At 39.3% G+C, this 11,174-nt stretch overlaps 1 pseudogene; it reads left to right on the top strand.

Moving 5' to 3' along the window:
- The first annotated feature begins 2,403 nt into the window (after positions 1–2,403).
- LOC115305288 lies at positions 2,404–8,233 on the top strand (annotated as a pseudogene).
- Positions 8,234–11,174: the final 2,941 nt, after the last annotated feature.

Genomic DNA, 11,174 nt, shown 5'->3' on the forward strand with positions numbered 1-11,174 from the left:
AATGCGGGGCTCAAACCCACGAACCGTGAGATCATGACCTGAGCTGAAGCCGGACGCTTAACCGACTGAGCCACCCAGGCGCCCCAATATTTTATTTTAAAATAGTACTTTCATTTAAATTCTCCATGCTCCAACACCTTTTCAGCCTCCCTGATTTCAGTAGAGACTCATCCCAAGTTAAAGTTCCATTCTATTCTACTCAATGCCAACCCCATTTTATTTTCCCTCAGGAACTGTGAAGGAGTGTCTGGATTCCCTGAGTTTAGGAGTGTGGGTGCGTGCATGTGTGTCTACTCCTTACATGTTTTATGAGAAAAGAAAATTGTTTGGTTTATTCTATAAAGGAGTAGTTTTAAGAATAAAAACCTCACTATTCAGTAACCTAGGGAAGTAAGTTCTTGACAATACTTCTCAACATTCCTTTATGATTTATGAGAGCCTATAAACATTGTCATAAACATGTTTGTTCTGTCATTCTCTCCATCTCCCCCATGGTTTCGGAAGGTGGGAGCTTACTATGAAAAGCAAGGTACAGCATTGAAACAAATACAGGATATTGATTGCTTTCAACCCCTGAGCTTTTGAGTCAATCTATACCCTGGTAGTGTCCAACTTGCAATTTACGTTCCTAACATTTGCTTATAAATTGGCTTTTTGGAATGCTGAATGCAATTTCCCTGGAAAGCCAAGTTATAAATCATACTTAGTTTCCCCACCTAGTCCATAGCAGCCTGTCTAATCCATAGCAGCACGTTTTTTTGGTGAGAAATACATTAAACATAACATTTCAAGAAGGGCAAATGTCTTTTCAGAATCTCTCAACTCTCCTGTTTCTTACACAATGTGGTCCTCCCCCACTCCCCACCTCCTTGAGCCTTTGACTATATATACACCTTCTTTGGGGGATGGGCAAATTAAGATTTAAAAAAAATAAGATTGATAATACGAACACAGCGAACTGGTAATATTTCAAACCACCTAGAAAAGTGAAAGGAAGCACCTTATGTAGAGAAAGGATTTTTTAGAAAAGAGGCATGCAGACACAGAGGCAAGCACAATCTGTAAGAGCCGAGCTTCTATAAGCTGCCTATAAAGCAACAAGAGACAAAAAGGACTTGGTGATTATCTACAACAGCATGTCTCAAAGTAACTTTCTTTCTATAGGTGCTACCAGTTATTATTTAAAAACAAAAGGATTCTGTTTCAAATGAATTTGTGCCTTAACAAGAGAAGTAGGTTGCATTAACTGCCCAGGATTTAGTTGAGCTTTCATTATGCTGTGGCTCAGTAAGAGGGACGTGGTGTCACCTAAACTCACTCAGCTCTGGTGATACACCTCACAGGACTAGAGTTCTGTGAACTATACTTCTAGAAAATAATGTTTTCATCTTCTCTTCAAACAGTCTCTTCTGTATCATCAAGCCTTTCCACCAGCAATGGGGCGAGTCCTCCAACCTTCCAGAGGGTTCTTTAGTAGGATGTGCTATCCCTTTAGAGTTGCACTGCCCAGTGGAAATATATCATGGGCCATACACAACAGTTAAATTTTTCTTTTGTAAATGTGTTAGATCATTATTAATTGCCTAAATTTCAATATTTAAATTTAAGAAGGTTCGTGTTTAAAATTAAAAAAGAATTATGTGGAATTCATTCTAGTATGTTATATTTAATGTAGTCTTCTAAGATATTATCATTGCAACATATAATCAACATAAAAGTTATTAATTCATGAGATACTTCACAAGTTTTCGCACTACATCTTTGAAGTCCAATATGTACTTTACACTCATAGTGCATCTCAGTTTGGACCAACCTTATTTCAAGAGCTCAACAGCCACATGCAGTTAGTGGCTACTATACTGGATAGAGCACCGCTAGAATACTTTAACATCTCTCGAATCTTAATCCTCCTGTATCTCGAACAGATCAACTCAAAATAAATTGCATTTCAAACCCTTAAATCTTAGATGGGAATGTGTTCTTAGAAATCACTGAGCACAGTCCTCTCAAGTCTATAGTAACATAGTGAAACAATGATGAGATTGGAACACGGGTCCCTGGAAGGCTAGGTGACATTCTCCTGGGCCTTCATATATGACACTATTTTATTTTAGTTTTTAAATTTTTAAACATTTATTTATTTTTGAGAGACAGAGAGAGATCATGAGCAGGGGAAGGGCAGAGAGAGAGGGACACAGATCTGAAGCAGGCCCCAGGCTCTGAGCTGTCAGCACAGAGCCTGACACAGAGCTGGAACCCATGAACCATGAGCTCATGACCTGAGCCAAAGCTGGATGTTCAACCGAATGAACCACCCAGGCGCCCCGTGATACTATTTTAAAATGGAAATATTGGGCTCTTCAGGCCTGAGGTGCTTCGGGAGCCGCAAGCTTTGGTGCAGACATGGCCAAGTCCATGCACAACCAGTCATGAAAATGGCACAGAAATGGCATCAAGAAACCCCGGTCACAAAGATGCGAATCTCTTAAGTGTTCCTGAGGAACATGCACTTTGCCAAGAAGCACAACAAGAAGGGCCTGAAGAAGATGCAGACCAACAATGCCAAGGCCATGAGTGCACGTGCTGAGGCTATCAAGGCCCTCATCAAGTCCAAGGAGGTCAAGCCCAAGATCCCAAAGGGTGGCAGCCACAGGCTAAATCATCTTGCCTACATCGCTCACCCCAAGCTTGGGAAACGTGCTCGTGCCTGCATTGCCAAGGGTCTCAGGCTCTGCCGGCCAATGGCCAAGCCCAAGGCTTAGGCTCAATCCAAGGCCCAGGCTGCAGCTGCAACTCCTGCTCCAACTCCAGCTCCTACTGCGGCTCAGGCTCCCAAAGGTGCCCAGACCCCCACAAAGGCTCCATGTAGAGGCTTCCGCCAGTGTGAGGGTGGAAGGACTTGTGTGACCCCTGCACCTCTCTGTGCGTGGGGCTGGTGTCCTCCTGTCCTATTTGTACAAATAAACCTGCGGCAGGATCAAATAATAATAATAATTTTAAAAAATGGAAATATTGGGAGTGAACTTATAAAAAGAATTGCTAACTCTACCTTAAAGAATAACTATAGAACTCCCTTAAAAAGCTGTCCACCTCCAGAAAATTTAATATGTGATTTTTTAAAATAAAAATTCAATTTGCAAACACATTTTGCAGACTTTATCTACTGCATAAGTGATGCCACCTGCTCATTTTTAGTGCCAAGCCAAAAACAGAGCATATTTTGTGGATTATAGAGCAACTCTTCTTGTCAGTTGCTACATTTTCATTGTATGAACACTTAAGTCAGTACAAACATATAATAAACTCCGCTACTCTAGCCAAATTAGTAATATGCTCGTCCTCCACTTCTCTGACACAAAGGAGTATCCAGTTCTCATTTATTTGCTCAGCTTTTGTCTCTAAACCAAATTATATCACGTACGATTTGAATCTTAAAAGTCATTTTGCTAGCTTTTCTAGTCAATTCATTCAATTGGATCTTAAGAAAAAAATAGAAACATGCAAAAATTAACACATTTAATAGGAACATTGAGATTTAATTATCTACACAACATTTACCAAACGATTTTTCTATGGAAAATTGAGACATTTCACATCCACACTGACTCACAAAAAGTGGGTCTCCAGCTCGCTAGCTTCACTTACTACTAGATTTCTAGTTAATAGTAAGCATTATGCACTCAAGTCAACCAGAGTACTAAAGGAAACCCTTTATGGGAGCAAAGGAATGCAATCAAAAGATAGGAGAGAACAATGCAGGCAAAGCAGTGCCCATCCAAGTTTCTTAGGACCAATGACAAAAAACAAACAAGACACATGCTGCTGTGGTTCTCTTCCCAGTTGAAATTAATTAACATGAACCAACATCCTATCTTCAGTTACAATCTTGACTGAAACAATCTGTTAACATCGCAGCTCAGAGTGGGGAACAGATATTAGGCTGAACAAATGTAGGATGCTGATAAATGATCTGACCAAGACCGTAAAACATCATGAGCAGTTAAAGCAGACTGGAACTCTTCTCACAACTGTAATTACTGGGCACCAGCCCATAAACGTGCTGCGCTAGCTGAATTCTGCTTGGCCGAACTAACGCCAAGCTACACTCTGGACTGCCAACCCACTAGATGTTACTTTTGGGTTATAAATTATGTCCTTGTTAGAGTCCAGGATAAAATCATGGGGAAAAAGTATGACCCCTTTAGTAAATAGCCCTTTCTCATCTATCTTTCTCCATCTTGGTCAAAACCTATTGGGAGCATTAATGGTAAAGCACCTTGATCCTATTTCTACAAAGCTTGGAGGGACTGTAAGAATCCCTGGGGTATGCTGAAGCAGCCGAACACTATCCCCTATGGCAACGTTTCTCAGAATATAGCCCATGGAACACTTTCAATAGAGTCATCTGGGATGCTTGTTGAAAATTTATATCCTAGACCCCCTCTAGGTCTACTGAACCAGAATATATAGGAATAGAGCCCAGAAACCTGCATTTTAGCATGCTTTCTAAATAATGATTGTATACATTAAAACATGACACCTTCTTCTGCTGAGCCAAGGGACAACAAACCATTATCAACTACATTAAGTATCTGTTTTCTGAAGAATCTGTGAATTTTGTGGGGCAGGGGAGTCTCTAAACTGTTACTGTGTTCTCCTACCCCATAAAGGGATATTTCAGAACTTCCTATTACTGCACAGGAGCCAGGGTTTTCCAATGTTCTTGGAGTTATAACAGCTCTGACAGAAGTACCTGGGAAATTTGTATAGTTCCTGACGTGGAATGAGCTGAGTTTCTAATAAAGCCTCTCACCTCCAATTTCATAATAATACTTATTTAATTAAAATGGTAAAGATCATCATGCACCTGACTACCAAAGTCTCTATATAAGCATCTTATTTTGTATCCAAGAACAGACATTGTCTCAAAATAGCCTTGACATCAATTTATTGCTTTTCTTGAATGGGCAGTCCTCACTTAAATTGAACAGAAATATATCCAAAGAATGGGTATAAGTAGATAAATATATCAATTTCTGCTGCCTGCAAGGAAGCATCCAAAGAGGTCAGCTCCTCCCAGAAGCCCTGTGAATAATTAAACTGCTAAACAGCCTTAGTGACGTCAGAACAAGGATACAGGCTTCTGTAATTTACTCTGTAGAGAGAGAAGAGAAGCACTCCAGAGCTTGTGAGGAGGTGTTCAGGCTGAACCCTGTCCAGACAGAAGGGCAATATGTACCATAGTCTAAACTTGTCAAGGGAAGAGTGAAAATTACTTAGTCCAGGTGCTGGGAAAGACATAAGACATAGGGAAATAATTACAAATGATACATGAAGCTTTTTCAATGTTGAACATTCAGATTGTTCTGCATCATTGTAAAGATTGAACATTTAGGTACAAATGGCTCAAAGTCATAAATTCTAGAAAGTGTTGACCATTTAGAAGGAAGCTTAGACTTAATACTTCTTAGTATGCAATAAAGTAAAAGAAATTTACAATCACTTTACTAGGAATGTGGAGGAGAAATTTCCTTAAAAACCCCAAAAACGTGTCTAGCAATCAAAGAATAGTATATAGAAATTAACTGATATCCATGGTACTAAAGCTTACTTTGGAAATCAATAACATGGAGCATAAGGGTGGCTCAGTTTGTTAAGCATCTGACTCTTGATTTGGGCTCAGGTCATGATCTCACAATTCGTGAGTTTGAGCCCTAAGTCAGGCTCTGCCCTGATAGCCTGGAGCCTACTTAGGATTTTCTCTCTCCCCATCTCTCTGTGCCCATTTCCCACTTGCTTGTGTGTGCAAGCTCTCTCTCTGTCTCAAAATAAATAAACTTAAAAAAAATAAAAATCAATAACATTATATTTATTCAGTGTTAAATTTGTTTGATTTCTGTGAACTTAATAAGTACTTGTAAGTGCATTTGACCTAGTCTTGTTGTTATACAAAGTCCCTGAACCTTTCCAGGGTGAGTTCTTCTGTCATGAAGATCCTCAGGAACTTGAGCCAAATGGCTCAAAAAGGAATACAATATATTTTACTTTCTTCCTTTACTTCAGAGTTTTCCAAATAAATACTGCCTTTTCTTTAACAAAGTCATTTCAGTGTTGTGTGAGAAATACATGACCTATATTAGCCAGCACATTTTTGTCATAGCTGACAGAAACTACTCAGTCTGGCTTCGGCATGATTGGGAAGGTCATGGACAAGGGCTTTAGGCATGGATGGATCCAGGGAATTAAAACACAATAGGCTACTCTCTTCATTCTCTGTCAAGAAAAACAAAACCAAGTATTGGTCAGTCGGGAGGAAAGAGAGCTGGAAAAAACCTCACAGGCCTTGGTGGTCCTGAGGTAGATATAAAACTCACTGTTAAACCATTCAGCATGGTCATTAGGTTGGTACTCTAACTGCTCAAGCCCATGGTTGTTTCCGACTCCTCTAGCTGAAGACCCACTTAGATAACATGCAGTGATTTCCCTGTAAGAAAGAGTTCTAGTTCTAGGAGAATGGGGACCTAGCACTAGGTTTTGGTTTTTGTTTTTGATTTTGTTTTTGTTTTACTTCTAAAACATTAAAGCAAACAAAATAGAGCTCCATGTGACACTGCTAGTGTGCTGGTGCATGTATTTCTTGTTGCCTCTATCACCCAGAGGTAAAACAGGCTCGTTTCTGGCTAAAGCACATGGGCTGGCTTGGTGTCTTCCTCTTATCGTGGTAATGGTACCAGGTGGCTGGTAAGAGCTGTCAATTCTCCATTCTCTGTGGTTGGGCTGGGGCACTGCTACTTCCTTACCTATTAGACTTGAAGCGGTTCCATGCTACTCGGCAGCCGGAATCAGCTCCTTATTAAGTAGTCCAGAAAGTCTTCCTCAGGTTCTTCCTGTGATCCCTGTGACCAAAAGAAACTGCCTCACGGGCCCACTTCCAGATTGTCCGGATTGCCTCTTCTTTTCTCACCGTTTCATCTTTTTTAGATCTCTGTGTGAATTTTATTTGTCGGGTGCCTCATCATTAGTTCTTCCTTTATATAACTTTGGAATCAGAGCCTCAGGTACTCTGTTTAGCTCTCTGGATTTTCTCTATTAGCACAGTTGTACAATTAGCAGCTTCCCTCAGTCTGTCTTACAGTTACTTTTTACTTGTAATTCACCGCACCCTGCTCACCCAGATGGACTGTAAATTTCTTATGTCTCCCATTCAGAAACAGGACTGTAAATTTCTTCTCTCTCCCATTCGGAAACAATCTTATCACTATAAAATGCTACATCTGAGGCTTCACAATAACACATGCTTGCAGACTTTAGCTTTATTTCTGTTTTCGTTTTCAGAGAGCTCTATGTTCAGTATTAACGCAGGACCTGTGTGGAAAATCATCTCCATCCATGGTCATCCTTCCAGATGACGTCCATTTTTTTCACAGTTAGTTTCACAAATGGGGAAACAGTCTGCTGTGATTATGTTGTATCTGAAACACTATTCCTGTATCGGGCCCCTTTATATCTTCCAGTGTTTATATTCAAGACGCAATTTCCAAAAAACCATTTTAAAGAAATGTTTTTAAAATGCTGCAAACCCTTAATACCAAAGGTGTAAGTCACACTGTTGGGTCTCATAACACCAAAAAACGAACAAGCAAAAAAACATTTTAAAAGGAAGCCACTTACATATCCAGTAAAAGGTTTGTTTAAAGTTACAGTATGGGAAAATACATTTTATGCAGACAATGCAATTATTGACAAAGTAAAAAACATAAGGAAACACTCATGACATTTTTCAAAAAGATAACTGAGATTTAAATTATACAGATAAACCTTATCCATGTAAAAACTATGCCTAAAAAGGAAGACTAAAATAAAATACTAATGTGCTTGTTTTGTACTGGATTATGATGTTTTGGTGTTTGTCAAATAAACTGCACGTGTATAACTTTTAGGATAAGAAAAAGAAACTTATAGAAGGTGTTAAAAATAGATACTGTCTAGTCATAAAGATATATCTTAAGTATCATCGGTTTAAATATCTTTCCAGGGAACTTTACACTGACCTTTGCCCTTTTCTTTCTTTGTATTCACAGATTACGTGGTTTACAATGATCCTTTTTTAACTTTCATTGTGGTGATGCATATTTTTGTCAGTTTCATGAACCAGACCATCGTTCATTTAATTGTAGGAGTCACGCCTTATTTTGATTTGAGCTTCCATACCTCTGAGAACAAAGTCTTTTAAAACCTGGGTACTCATTTGCATGATGGTGTATTAAACCAAAAGCAGAAAAACTGCAGTTTTGCCAATTTTACTATATCTCCTACCTTCCATATTAACGAGTTTCTAAGGATGTGGCTAGGGACTTAAAAAAAAAATTAAACCAGCATCTGGTCCATAAATAAGAGACATCAGCGATCAGCTACCTGGACACAAGATCAGTCTCTGGATGGGAGCTGCCATTGTTTACAGGAAAGAGTTGGGGCGATAAAGGACGGTGTACCAGAATTAAAATGATAGCCCGAAGACAAAGCCAAAATTTAAAACTCGGGAGCATAGAATCTGTGATCTTTGTCCAAGAAGAAAATGTCACTTTTTATTTGACGTGTCTGCATCCGCTCAGTCACAGTTAAGGCTTGGTTTTGACCCCTGATTCTGTCTGTGATGACGGAGCCAAAACCGCCCGCTGAAAAATGTCCCGTTAGTAAAGCCAGTTATTTGTTTCCATGAGACCCAAAAATAAACCAGTTGTTAAGACTTTTCAAAATCTGAGGTTAGCAAATTGGTCTGTGGTCTTGCCTTGCCTATAATATGACCTTAAATGTGAAGTTGGAGTAGCTGGATCGGGACACAACCAACCGGGATTGCAGCTCTGACCCCAGCCAGGATTCTGAATTGAGCAGTTTGTCTGGTCTCCTCCTTCCCTCTTCACAAGCCCCTCCCTCCAGTCGCTCCCTTTTCCTCTCTTTCTCTCTCAGTATCTGCTGTTTTCTGATCCCAGTTAACCACAATTTCCTGTACAGCAAAGAAATAGCTTCATCACTAAAACCTAATTTCAAAAAAAACCTTTTTAATGTATTCCTTAACATCTTAAAGTAAATACATAATCCAGAATAGTTCAAAAGTGAAACAGTAATACTTTTAAAATCCCTGTTCTTTTTACTCTACAGCAGATCCTTTGACACATTTCTGCGCAAATCCTCAAAAGAAAAAAAGCCCTCCCCACCCTTCCTCCTCCTATTCACCCATGTCTTCATATTCTGCATTACAACACATCTAAAAGTGAAAGACCTTGCTTTTGGTGGGCATTCAAGAAGAAGAAACTGATAGAGGGAAGTTGACCATCTTTGGTAGGGAGGAAAAGGAAGACACCTAGAAAATACTTACATTTCTAAATTTACTCAACATGTTTGTTTCCTATAAATATCTGTGGGTCTTCACATTGGAAAGAAAAACCTAATTTTTATTAATTATTATCAATCTAAATTATTCCCCTTTCCAATTTTCTTCATATCAGCCATTTGGAAAGCTGAAGACAAAATATAATAGCAAAAGTCAGTGAGTGTTTCATCTATGATAGACATTGTGATAAGTGTATTCTATGTTGTATTTATTATTCAGATCAAATCAGATAAGTTAGATATCATCACCATTTAACAGGTGAAGAAGTGAAGTTTACATAAGGGAAAACTTCCCCAAGGTCACCCAGCTAGTAAATAATAGCAGACTCTGATGTCTTTGACCACAACACCCAATTCTTGGGGTGCCTGGGTGGCTCATTCAGTTAGGCGTCTGCCTTCGACTCAGGTCATGATCTTCCAGTTCCTGAGCTTGGTTCATGACATTGAGCTCCACATCAGACTCTCTGCTGTGCTCACAGAGCCAGCTTCAAAACTTCACTCCCCCTCTCTCTATCCTCCTCCCCCATTTGCGCTCTCTTTCTCTCTCTCTCTCAAAAATAAGTAAACAAATAAATAAATAAATAAATAACTTTTTAAAAACCCTCGATTTGGAAGTACTGTTTCCTGTTGTGTGACAATACCAGATCAAAGGATAATAATGTACTGGTCATCCCTTTATTTCACCTGCATCAAGCAGATCCAGCCTCTACATGTTTATTGGAGAAGAGTAACAAATGAAACAATTAGTCATATGTACTCCCAATTACATCATTAGTTTATTTTAGGACTAGCTCAATAAATTCTGACTTTCAGGAATCTTAGAATATGGCACAAATGTCAGTATCAAGTTTAGTATCTAATAGATAAGGACTATTTCCAAGTTACAATTTCTTTTTCTTTTTTGTCTAAACTACTCAGAGGAAGTGGTATCTTGGATAGTTAACAGATGGGGTAGCAGTTGTGGTATATTTCCAAAGTAAGAACAGAATTTTGAAGCTGGAAGTTATGAGAGAGCTATCGCTGAAGTAAAAAGGAATCACTGAGGTAGGGGTCAGATGGGGGGAAGGGAAAGAAAAGAAAAGAAAATGTAAGAATTTATCACAATGTAAGGAAAATTGATAGAATTTCTGTTTATGATTTTGATAGTCATTCTTTGTTTCTCATATGGTTACAGAATAAAGATACAGCTTACTCATTGTAATACTATTAGTTTCAAATAAGAAATCATATATTAAGTTTTTACAACACACTTTTCAAATTAACGCCAGTAACAATAACACCTCCATTTTATTGTGAAAGAATTGGCTCAGAGAACATTTGCCCAGGGATGCTGGAGTAGCAGAATAATGGCCCCCATTATTGTGAACCAGTGAATATGCCACCTTATTTGGCAAAGGGGTCTTGGCAGATGTGATTAAGCAGAGGACCGTGAGGTGGGGAAACTGTCCTGGATTGTCCAGGTGGGCCCAATCCAATTACATGGATCCTTAAAAGCAGAGAATTTTCCCTAGCTAGAGTCAGAGATGTGACAATGACCAGAAGCAGGATCAGAGAGATGTTGGCTTTGAGGGTTTGAAACGGAACGGTGAGCACCATTGTTGGCTTTGAAAGTGAAGAAAGAAACCGTGAACCAAGAAACACATGCAGCCTCTAGAAGCTGGAAAAGACAGGAAATACACTCTCCTCTCCAGCCTCCAGAAAGGAACACAGCCCTGCTGACTCCGTGATTTTAGCCCAGTGAGACCCGTGTCAGACTTCCAACCTCCGGAACTGTTGTAGTAGTT

The sequence above is a fragment of the Suricata suricatta genome, chromosome 10 (assembly GCF_006229205.1).
Source record: "Suricata suricatta isolate VVHF042 chromosome 10, meerkat_22Aug2017_6uvM2_HiC, whole genome shotgun sequence".
Classification (NCBI taxonomy): Eukaryota; Metazoa; Chordata; class Mammalia; order Carnivora; family Herpestidae; genus Suricata; species Suricata suricatta.